Genomic DNA, 11258 nt, shown 5'->3' with positions numbered 1-11258 from the left:
CGGAGGAGCCTGCTGGTTTCATTAATTGTGAGTGTATGTCCACCCAAAGCACCCATACACCGAATGTATTGAATACCAGGCCTTATATGGGCATCCCTGGCTGATTTATGGGTTAAGACGTGACATGAAGAGAGTGGCTGAGGGGGAAGGCTGGATGTTTGTCTTCCTTTGTCTTCACAAAGGGGCAAGGTTGTTGGTTTGGTACATATGTTTGTTTTTTAGTGTAATGACTACATTTTTAAATTTTTATTTTCTATTGGTTTGCTTACAAAGTTTGTAGACATTGTATTTCACACTGTCCTTCATTCACCTTGTGTTCCATACAGTCATTCCCATTCATTATGTTTTATAAACTTAATCACCGTGGTGTGAGGAGGCCCATGGATCTCTGATGGCCTGCGTGGGACAGCCAGTTCAGGAGTGACAGAAGAAATGAAGATCTTGGGTTCACCGTCTCCATATAAGAACTGTTCTCACTCAGTAGGTGTTCATGCCAAGCAACAATAAAAGCAGAGACAAGAATTCATTTAACCCTTGCAGCAATACTATCAAGAGGGTGCACCTATTATCCCCATTTTACAAATGAGGAAACCCAGCTCCAGGGACTGGCCTATGGGCACCCACTTAGGAAGCGGGAGAGCTAGAATTGGAACCCAGAAAGGCCAATTCAGAGTCCAGAAAAGTAGTCAGGCTCTGCTGGGGTCCATTCAGTGCAAACAAACCCAGGACTCCTCGCCAGCTCCAGAGTGGACAAGCTCCTGCCTAACCTGGCCTGCCCTCCAGTAAGGGCTGCAGAGAAGCTGTAGCCACAGTCCTGCCCTCAAAGAGCCTAAGGCTTTGCAGGAGGTAACCAAAACCCCAAGCAATGGATAATAATGCAACTTAGCAAGTATGAGAAGTCAGGTGTTAGGAGGGAGCTACCCACTTCACTAACCATCATTAAATGGCCAGCTTTGCACCCTGTCCCACCCTTGGGACTGTAGGCAAGTGAGTAAATCCCTCTGAGGCTCAGCTTCCAAATCTGTAAAATGGGTTTGACGACAGCACGAAGTTTCTACTTCACAGGGTTGTTTCTATGGATTAAATGAGAGGATGCACGCAGAGCATTTAGAACAGAGCCGATGTTCTGGTTCTGTTATAATTGGCCCTTATTCTTTCTAGCAGAGAGATTTAGTAGAGCATCATTTACTCATTCACAAACATACCCCAAGCACCTACTAACAGCGCACCAGGCACTGTGCCAGGTGCTAGGAATACAGAGAGCAATGTGCTATCAGCCAGGCCTTCAAAGAGCTCATTGTTCAGAGAAAGGCTGCAATATAGGTCTACACCAGGGACCTGGAGGGGCCAGGACAGGAGACAGGCAGGAGTCTGGGGTCCGTAAGGAAGGAACCAGAGAAGGTGCCATGGATGTAGACGACAAGAAGGTAGCACGCGGAGTGAGGGTGTTGGTGGTGCGTGCAAAAAGGTAACAAGGAGCCAGCTTCGGGCACTCAGTCTGCCTAGTCCATGGGTCTGAGGCCCAGAGGCAACAGTGCACAAACAGTACCAGAATCTAGTTTGGTTCTGACAAGTTGTAATGAAATTGTGATGTTGACTTCATCTCCAGAATCAGCTTTCAAACTGAGGACTGAGACCAAAGGAGAACTAGACATTAAGAGGAGCTTTAAGTCATCCCCTCGACCCCTAAGGCATTCCGTGTTTGTGCCCAGTTACATGCAAACTGAATTTACGCCTCATCAAAGGCGAGCAATCCTGTGAGAGATTTTTTTTCTCTCTTTCTTCAAAGTGTCTCCTCAGTAGAATCCTCCAAGCAGTTCGCCATCCAGAAAAATATGACACTTTACTTCCTGCCCTTGTTTGTTAACACACCCCATCACCATCCATCTCAGTTTCATGTAACTGCCAACCGGCATTAACGCCCTCCTTCCTCCTCGCAGAGGCAGAAAATAGAAAAGGGAGAATTCAGCAGATTTTCCCTCGTGGCACCCTCGCCGGCACCAAGATAACCAGAGCAGAAACCACAATTGGATCCTTATTCCCTCAGCCCAGGAATGCCAAGGACAGGACGGTTTAACCACCTTCTGCCTTTTCCTGCAAAGAGAGTAGGCTTGTTATTTCGGTTATCTGGGCTCTCTTCTCTGCTACGAAGAAAGATATATTAGGGGTTTGTTTTTTTTCATGTTTGTTTTTTAATGTTAGGCAGGCCATGTTGCAAACTGTCAGGAGCTGTCAGGGGACGTCTGCCCCATCAGGTAAGCGGCCCCCAGCGCCTGCAGCGGGGACACACTGACCCCTAGTGGCCGGTCGATTCCTCGCAGCCGCTGCTCCCTGCGCACCGTCTGGCCGCCAGCGTCTCCGCTCCTTGCACAGAGCACCTCTGTGTGGGCTGAAGGCGAGGTGGCCCTGACTGTCTCCATCGCCTGTCCCAAAATATGCGCACACACCACGCCAGAGAAACCGTCTGCTCTCCTTTTCAGGTTCCACAGAGCACAGATTCCCCTAAGAATTTTCAGATGTGGTAAAAAAGAAGGTTTCTACCCTCTTAAGAAGTTCATGAGAGAATCAGGCGGAGCCCACCATGAACTCATTTCCGTGGAAAGGATCCTGTGTGCAAACATTTTCCCAGTGAACACTCTTAACGGCCCCATTTGACAGATGTGAACACTGAGGTTTATGTTTTGAATGACCTGCTCAGCTCACAAAGCTAATTCTTTCATTTGCTAAATTGATTGCTATTTCTTTCATTTGCTGAATAATACACATCAGCTAACCATTTTGTAGCTTTTTATCTTCAATAATTCATTGAATTCTTCATCAAAATCCTGTGAGTTAAGCAGTAATATTACTTCCATCCCAAAGACGGAGAAACTGGAGCATGAGGAGACCAAGTAATGCTGAAGCTGAGGTTAAACGCCAACAATTAGGGTTCAGATTGCTCTCAGACACACTGTTGTGTTAGTTAGGAGGAGACTAGGATTCTACCTCCCACATGAGGAGCTCCAAAACTCAAGCTTCCCCGTGGACCCGCCCCCCCATCTCTAAGGATGAAATGACACAGCAATGCATAAGTAGCTGTTGTTGTTGTTATTATTTGTTTGTTTTTAGGTGTTTCCAAGTCGAGTATAATTCATAGCAACTCTGAACAGCCATCCTGCACCCTGCCCCTGCCCTATCCTGTGCCATCCTTACCATCTCTGAAACACTCAAGCCCACTGCTGAAGGCACCATGTCAGTCCATTTCACTGGAGGTGGGGGGGGTCTTCCTTTCCTTCACTGACCCTTCATCTTTCCAAGCATGATGTCCCTCTCCAATGAACAGCCTCACCTAGCTACACATCCAAAGGGTGAAAGACGAAGCTTCGCCATCTTTGCCTCCAAGGAGCACTCGGACTGCACCCTCTCTATGACATATCTGTTTGTTCTCGTGGCAATCAGTGGGATATTCTGTACTCTTCTCCAGCACCACAACTCTAAGGCAGAAGATGGAGTGATAATTCTAATTTCCACAGGAAGAAGCAATCCTGTGACACAGGTAGTATCATAAACTCGGTGAAGACACAGACTATGTCATTCCTCATCTGAGTCTCATTTGGGGCACATAGAGAGCCCTTAAAAAAAAACACCAACTCAGGTAAATTGGACCTCAAAGGATGCTCCAAACCAGTTGCTGGCAATTCCAATGCATAGCGACCCCACATGTGTCAGAGCAGAATTGCACACCATAGGCTTTACAGTGGTTGGTTCTCCACAAGTAGATTGCCAGGCCTTTCTTCTGAGATGCTTTTGAGTGGACTCGAAACTCCAATACTTCTGTTAACAACCCCGTGCATTAACTGTTTACACTAAGGATCCCCTGAGGACGCGGTTTCCAGAGAAAGCGTACGGTATCAATGTGTTACAGAGTGGGGTGAGGCTCAGAGGGCTGTGTGAACTACGACACCGAGGGTGACAAACACTGGGCATGTCCTTCACCCCCACCCCCACTTAAGGAGACTTTTCGGACATATTCACACTACATTTCACTTCTGAGGCCAGGATAAGGGATTAAGTAAGTAAACTATAATTAAGTGTTCCGTTTACCGCACTGCTGTGGCATCTATAATGTGTATTCCTTCTACTTTCCAGATGGACTTCAGCAGAGCCCCATAGGGCAAGTCTACCAGCCTCACTTTTAGCATGGAAAAAATGGGGGTGTATGTCTAAATAGATTAAGTATCTTGCCCCACTCTTCCTAAGCAATAAGAGGGGACCGAGGCACCAAGGCTCCCTAGTTCTGAAGCTCAGGTCTTCTCACACTGTCAATGTTAGTCAGGGTCCCCATATAAGAACAGCCCAGACTTCCCCCATCAGTCCTGGCTTCTCTCTGTTCCATGCCTCAGCCAGACTCATTCCTGCTTTGAGTTCTGTGCATTTGCCATTTTCTTGGCCTGGAATGCTCTTCCTGTACATGAATCTTCAGACAGTTGGCTCCGTCCTGCCATTCCGGTGCCGGCTCAAATGTCACCTCCTCCGAAAAGCCTTCCTTGTCCACCCGACCTAAAATAGCCTTCCAGTTACTCTCTATTGCATCACCGTTTTATTCGCTTCCCAGCACTTATGGAGCTCTGAAAATTCCTTGTTCAGTTACTATTGTTAGTCTCATCTCACACACAAGAGCTCTCAATTACAAAGCAGTCCCCACGTGCCAGGCGAAGTGCCAAGAACTTTACACATGGTAGGTCTTTTTATCTTCACCTCCATCTCTCTGGCATAGGCTCAGGTATGTCCCTGTTTTATAGGAGAGGAAACTGAGGCAGGATCCCATTGCCAGTACACTGGGTTCTCAGCCACTGTGAAAACATCAGCCTTGGGATAACAAAGAGACAAGCAGGCCAAATATGAAAATGGGTGAAGGTGGCCACCACCGCTGACCATCCTGAAAGGAAGCTCACTAGAAAGTTTCTGATAGAGTGGGAGGAAAATGTGGAACAAACCCCAAAATCAAAACAAAAACAAAAGACCAGGTTTTCTGATCTGATTGAAATAGGGGGAATCCCCAAGACTCTGACCCTTCGTCACCCTTTCAGCCTGGAACGAAAATCATCTCCATTACTTGTTGTTGTTGTTCTTAGGTGTCGAATACAACTCATAGTGACCCTATGAACAAAAGATCTGAACCCTGTTCTATCCTGCACCATCCTCACACTTCCTGACACCCAAGAGCTCATTGCAGCAGTCACCGTGTCAATCCACCTGCTTGAGGGTCTTCTTCTCCTTTGTTGACCCTCCACCCTTCCCAGCATCATGTCCTTCTCCAAACAATAATAGCCCCTCTTAGAAACTTATCTGGAGTATGTGAGGAGAATTTTACTTTCAGCCAAATAGAGGCCTGTAAGATGATAAGTAACACCAGAGAAGAACATACTCCTCTTAGAACAATCAGCCACACAAGGTCAAAAAGACAGCATTTGCCCAGGGAGAAAACTCAGAAGGCAGGAAGGGGGGAAAGTACTGATGGAAATAGGAAACAGAGAGAGGAAGTGGGCCAAGAGCTGCTACAATGTGTGGATTGTAATCAGTATCACAAAAACGTGGGCATGAATCGCTGACTGGAAAATCCGTTTACTCCGTGAAGTCACACAAATCACAGTAAAAATAAGTGTATGGCAACAAATCTGGAACAAGAGGTGCATTGCAAAGTGGGCAGGGAGAGCAGGGAAGGAGAGGGAGGAGGGAAAATGTGCAACAACGAATGAACAAAAACCCAGCCTTTCTGCAAACCTTCGTGAAAAATCACAATTTTAAAAAAAAGAGTAAAATAGACATTGGATTGCAAAGCAAAGTTTAAAGCCAAGGAAGAAATAAAAATAGGGAAAGAACTTGAGTAAGCATTTCTCCAAAGGAGGTATGTGAATGGCAATAAGGCAATGAGAAATGTAAATAATTATCAACAAGGAGACAGTCCTTCACACCTACGAGGACTCCCAGCTGGGAGTCCTTTCCAGCTCATTAGGCACCTTCCATTAGCTTTTTGACACTGTAAACCTTCATTGGGCAGAGACTGACCATCTTTTTTCCTGAGGAGGGGATTGGGGACTCAAACCGCTGGCCTTTAAGTTAATAGTCCAACACACACACACACACACACAAAAAAAAACACTACAGCAACAGGGTTCCTCACCTCCTGATGTTGTTATGAGCCATCAAGTCAACTACGACTCATCGTGACCCTGTGAACAACAGATCTGAGCTTTGCCCTGTCCTGAGCCACCTTCATCATCTCTGATACACTTGAGCCCATTGATACAGTCCCTGTGTCAGCCCATCTTGTTGAGGGTCTTTGACTTTCTCTTACCTAGTAGGAAGGCAATAATTAACATAAGGGAAATAACTCAGGTTGGCAAAACTGTCGAGAAAATAGAACCCTTACACGCTGGTGGGAATGTAAAGTGGTATAGCAACCATGCCAGACAGCTCTGCAGTTCCTTGAAAGAGTAAAATCAGAATTAACCACGTCTGTGGCATAAATCCCACCCCTCAATGGACACCCAGAAGAACTGCAAACAAGTATTCCAACAATAAAACCTGTATACAAATGCCCTTGGCAGTCCTGCTCACAATAGCCAAAAGGTATAAACAGCCCCAGTAGCTCCCAGCCAAAGAGTGAATAAACAAACAAACTGTGATCTATCGATACAATGGAATATCAATCAGCCATGAAAGGGAACCAAGTTCTGATCTATGCCACAGCATGGATGAATTTTGAAAACAGTAAGTAAAGTGAAATAAGCCAAGCATAAAAGATCACATGTTCTGTGGCTCATCTATATGAAATGTTTTTAACAGGCAAATCCATAAAGGTAGCAAGCAGCGTGGAGGTTGCTAGAGTTTGGGAGGTATGGGGAAGGAATGACAGCTTAATGGCTACGGAGATTTGCTTGGGGGTAATGAGCATGTTCTGGAAACAGAGAGGGACATACAGCATTGTCAGGGTCGTAACAATCACTTAACGGTCATTAGGTGCCATCACACTGGCGCTGACTTACTGTGGCCTCACGTACAGCAGGACGAAGCATTGCTGGGTCCAGAAGCAGCCCACACAGACCAGCTGTGCTTCCGCCACCGTTAATCAGTCCACCTTGCCCAGGGTCTTCCTCCTTTTCACCAACCATTTTTCCAAACGTGGATGAAATTTCACCACCCTTGCCTCCCAGGAGCATTCTGGTTGCATTTCTGACAACACAGATGTGTTCGCTCTTAGTCCACAGGATATTCCGTATTCACCAACATTAAGATTCAGCAGCATCAATTTTTTCTTTGGTCTTCTTTCTTTCATTGTCCAACTTTCATATTCATACAAGGAGACTGAAAATACCATGGCTTAGTCAGGTACACCTTCGTTTTCAAATGTACTGTTGAATTATATATTCTAAAATGGTGTATTTTGGTAATACTGATCTAACCATGTTTTGTGGTGGTTTGTTTGGTTTTGTTGTGGTTTTTTTTCCAGTCCACTCATTGTTTTTCTTTTTACTCAACTCTAAAGAAACAGCAAAGTTAACACAACATTTAGCAACTCCAGTTCCGCTTCAGTTACATCAAGGAAGAGCAATCAGTTTAACAGGCACAGATTGTAGGCCTCACAGCCAGCACTGCTGCCCGTCCAGGCCGCCACTGTGGCCTCTTTTAAGGACCCAGGAATGCTCTATTTTTTTCAAAGCTGGTACATTCACTTGCATATTTTTCCTCCTTTTTTAAACCCGGGGTTGCTTATTTTTATAAAACAATTTGATGGGTCCATAAAGGTACCAAAACACTCCTCCCACAAATATTTGACTTCAGATCTGATCAGAATACAAACCAGCATGTGTAACTTTCCAGAAGTAGAAAGGGCAGGCACCAGGGAAGTGTGTACCTGGTGAGAGCGGGAGCTGGGTGAAGACATCTACAGCTTCATTGAGCTGGAGGGTGGAGGGGCGGGAACTCCCTAGTATCTCAGTGCTCTGCTTCCCAGACAACTGTTCGTAGAGCTTGGGCACGTAGTCATCCCATCCCACCTGGGAGCACGTGTCGGCAACCGCCAAGCCAAGCTCATACTTTTTGTGGAAGGAGGCCACCTTGAACTTGCCCCGGTTGTCTCCGGATAGGTTGCTCAGTATGGGCTCATCAAATTTCAGGGGCCTGTCCTGCTCGTAAACCAGCCACACGTAGCGGTGGAGACCTGTGCCCTGGGGAGGCCCAGAGCCCACATAATCGGAGAGGACTGTGCCACTGCTGATGTCGTTGCCTTTCATGTTGACGACCAGAAAATGATGCCATTCCCTGAACTTGGGGTCATTCCTGCTGGGAGCATCTGGGTCTGTCAGGACCAAGGTGTAGACTTTACCTGAATCGAGGCCATCCCATGTGATACTGCGTGGGTGTCAGCACTTTGCCCAGCTCCTCCATCTCCACCCCGCCATATTTGATCTGCAGCGGGTGCTGCGGCTGCTCGTCCACCTCCTGCAGGCTCAAGGGCCCGGACCACTTGCTGAGGTCCACCGGCATCGAGGGGTCGACTCCGGGGAACAGTAGAGAGAGGGGCAGCAAACACAGCGCAGCAGAGCACACCAGCGCGCACTCTGCGCGTCCCAGTTACTGCACGTGCGCATAGCCCACGGCCCACGGTGGTTTGTTGTTTTTTCAATCAGCTTTGTCTATCTTATTCAAGGCCCTAAAGCAGCAGGAAGCACAGCGCTGAATGAATTTATCAGAAAGATGAGCAATGTGGACCAGAACCCACACGTACTAACTCAGTCTCAGAATCATTCTGCAACTTCGAGACATTCCAGGAAGCTGTAGACCGGAGACTCTCAAACCTGAGCTTGAATTAGAATCATCTGGAAGGTTTGTTAATCACAGACTACAGGGCCTCAGCCCAGAAGCTCCTGATTGAGAAGGTTTGGGCAGAGTTGAGAAGGTATGTTTCTAACAAGTTATCCTGCTTGGGAGAGGGAGAGAGAGAGGGAAACCACATGCTAAGAATCACGGTATCATGAGCTACTCCTTAAAACTACTACTACTGATTAAAGGCACAATAGATCAAAAAGACATAACCTGGGTCAACATTTACACACCAAATGATAGACCTGCAAAATACATAAAACAATGCTTAACAGAATTGGAGAAAAAAATAGACAGCACCACAATAGTGGTAGGAGACTTCAACACATCACCAAAGGCTAGGTTAACTCAAAAGAAACTTAAGATGCAGAAGAGCTAAACTAGACAACCAGCCAACTTGACCTTGTAGATATATTCAGGGTACTGAATCCAACTAAAACTCAATTCACTTTTTTTCTCAAGTGTACATGATACATTCTCTAGAAGCAATCACATATTGGGACACAAAGCAAGCCTCAACAAATTCAAAAACATTGAAATAATACAAAATATTTTCTCAGGTACAATGCCATAAAACTAGAAATTAACCATAGGAGGGTAAAGCTTACAAAACCACCCATGTGGAAAAGAATAACCTCTACACAATTGGGTTATAAAAGAAAGTGTACAGGATCCTGCAGGGCCTCCCCAAGAAAAAGACTGATAACATAATAACAAAATGGGCAAAAGACATGGAAAGAATTTTCATGGAGGAAGATATTCAGATGGCCAGCAGATACATGAAGAAATGCTCTGGCAATAAGAGCGATACAAATCAAAACCACAATAAGGTATCACCTTACCCCAGTAGCAGTGGCAAAGTTTAAGAGAATAGGATGTGGTGAGATAGAAACTCTGATCTACTGCCGGTGGGATTGTAAAACGGTACAACCACCCTGAAAGGCAGTTTGGCATTTCCTCAGGAAGCTGAACAAAGAAATCTCATATGACCCAGCTATTCCACTGCTTGGAATATACCCTGAGAAAATGAGAACTGAGGCACAAATGGAGACTTGTACTTATTGACCATTACAAGAGTATGGAAACAGTCCTAATGTCCAACCACAATCAAATGGATTTAGAAATTATGGTATTTTCTTCACACAATGGAATACTAGGCAGAACCTAGGAGCAAAGATTTTGTAAATCACTGTCTAATTTGGGAGGAACTGGAGAGCATTATGCTAAGTGAACTAACTCAGCCCCATAAGGACAAATACTGTATAAGACTACTATTATAGAATGTATATGAGAATCCAAGGAGAGGAGGGTAGGAGTAGAATAATAGTGAGGATTGTGCTGGGGCGGGGCGGGGGGGGGGACCTTGGTTAATCATATTGCTTTTGCTGTTGTTATGTACCATCGAGTCACCTGCAACTCATAATGACCCTATGTACAGCAGGTCTGAACCTGTCCTGTCCTGAGCCAGTCTCATTAATTCCGACACACAAACCCCCATTGCCCCAGTAGTCACTGTATCAATCCATCTCATCCCTGGTCTTCCTCTTCTGCGCTGTCCCTCCACCCTTCCAAGAATTAGGTCCTTCTCCAAGAACCAGTCTCTCCTGGCCACATGCCCAAAGTATGTGAGAGGGAGGTTTAAATCCTAGCCTCTAAGGAGATAACTTGGTTTCACCCTCTCCAAGACAGACTTACTTGTTTCTTGGCAGTCCATGGCATATTCAAGACTCTTCTCCAGCACCACAACTTGAAGGCATCGATTCTTCTTCTGTCATCCTTAGTCATTGTCCAGCTCTCCGATGAATAGCAAATAATTGCAAAGACCATGGCTTGGATTAGGCACACCTTAGTCTCTAGACTGATATTGTTGCTTTTCAAGCACTCTATAGAGGTCTTTGACAGTCAATTTTCCCTGTGCAATATGTCTTTTGATTTCCTGACTGCTGATGTTAAGAGTGTTGATTTTGGAGCTGAGCAAGCTCTATTGTTAACAAACTTAATCTCTTCTCCATCTATCATGGTGCTACCAATTGACCTAGTGGTGAGAATCTTTGTCTTCTTGATATTAAGTTTCTTTTTTTTAATTAAATTTTATTAGTTTTAATGAACATTTACAGAGATTTTGGGTTTTCATGCATTCATTGTTACACTGTTTTCTCCACCCTCCTCCCCAGTTCATTCTTCTTTCCCCCCCCATGTCTGTTTTATTTGTCCAATTGCCACAGTGCTTGTCAAAGCCAGTTCTGACTAATCTCCTTTGTCAGTGTGTCCCTTGCCATTCCCTATCACTCCTCCTTGAGAGAGACTTCACCCTGAGTCATAAGGGAAAGGGGAGGGCATATTCTCTTAGCTACTTCCTGCTGAAAAGGGACGCTGTGGGTTTCAGGGTGAAG

At 45.6% G+C, this 11258-nt stretch overlaps 1 pseudogene; it reads right to left on the bottom strand.

Moving 5' to 3' along the window:
• Positions 1-2222: 2222 nt before the first annotated feature.
• LOC102863248 lies at positions 2223-8529 on the bottom strand (annotated as a pseudogene).
• Between the last annotated feature and the right edge of the window lie 2729 nt (positions 8530-11258).

The sequence above is a fragment of the Elephantulus edwardii genome, unplaced genomic scaffold (assembly GCF_000299155.1).
Source record: "Elephantulus edwardii isolate Elephantulus edwardi_28Jun2011 unplaced genomic scaffold, EleEdw1.0 scaffold00077, whole genome shotgun sequence".
Classification (NCBI taxonomy): Eukaryota; Metazoa; Chordata; class Mammalia; order Macroscelidea; family Macroscelididae; genus Elephantulus; species Elephantulus edwardii.
The sequence above is the reverse complement of the archived record's forward strand: the minus strand, read 5'-3'. Positions and strand labels throughout refer to the sequence as shown.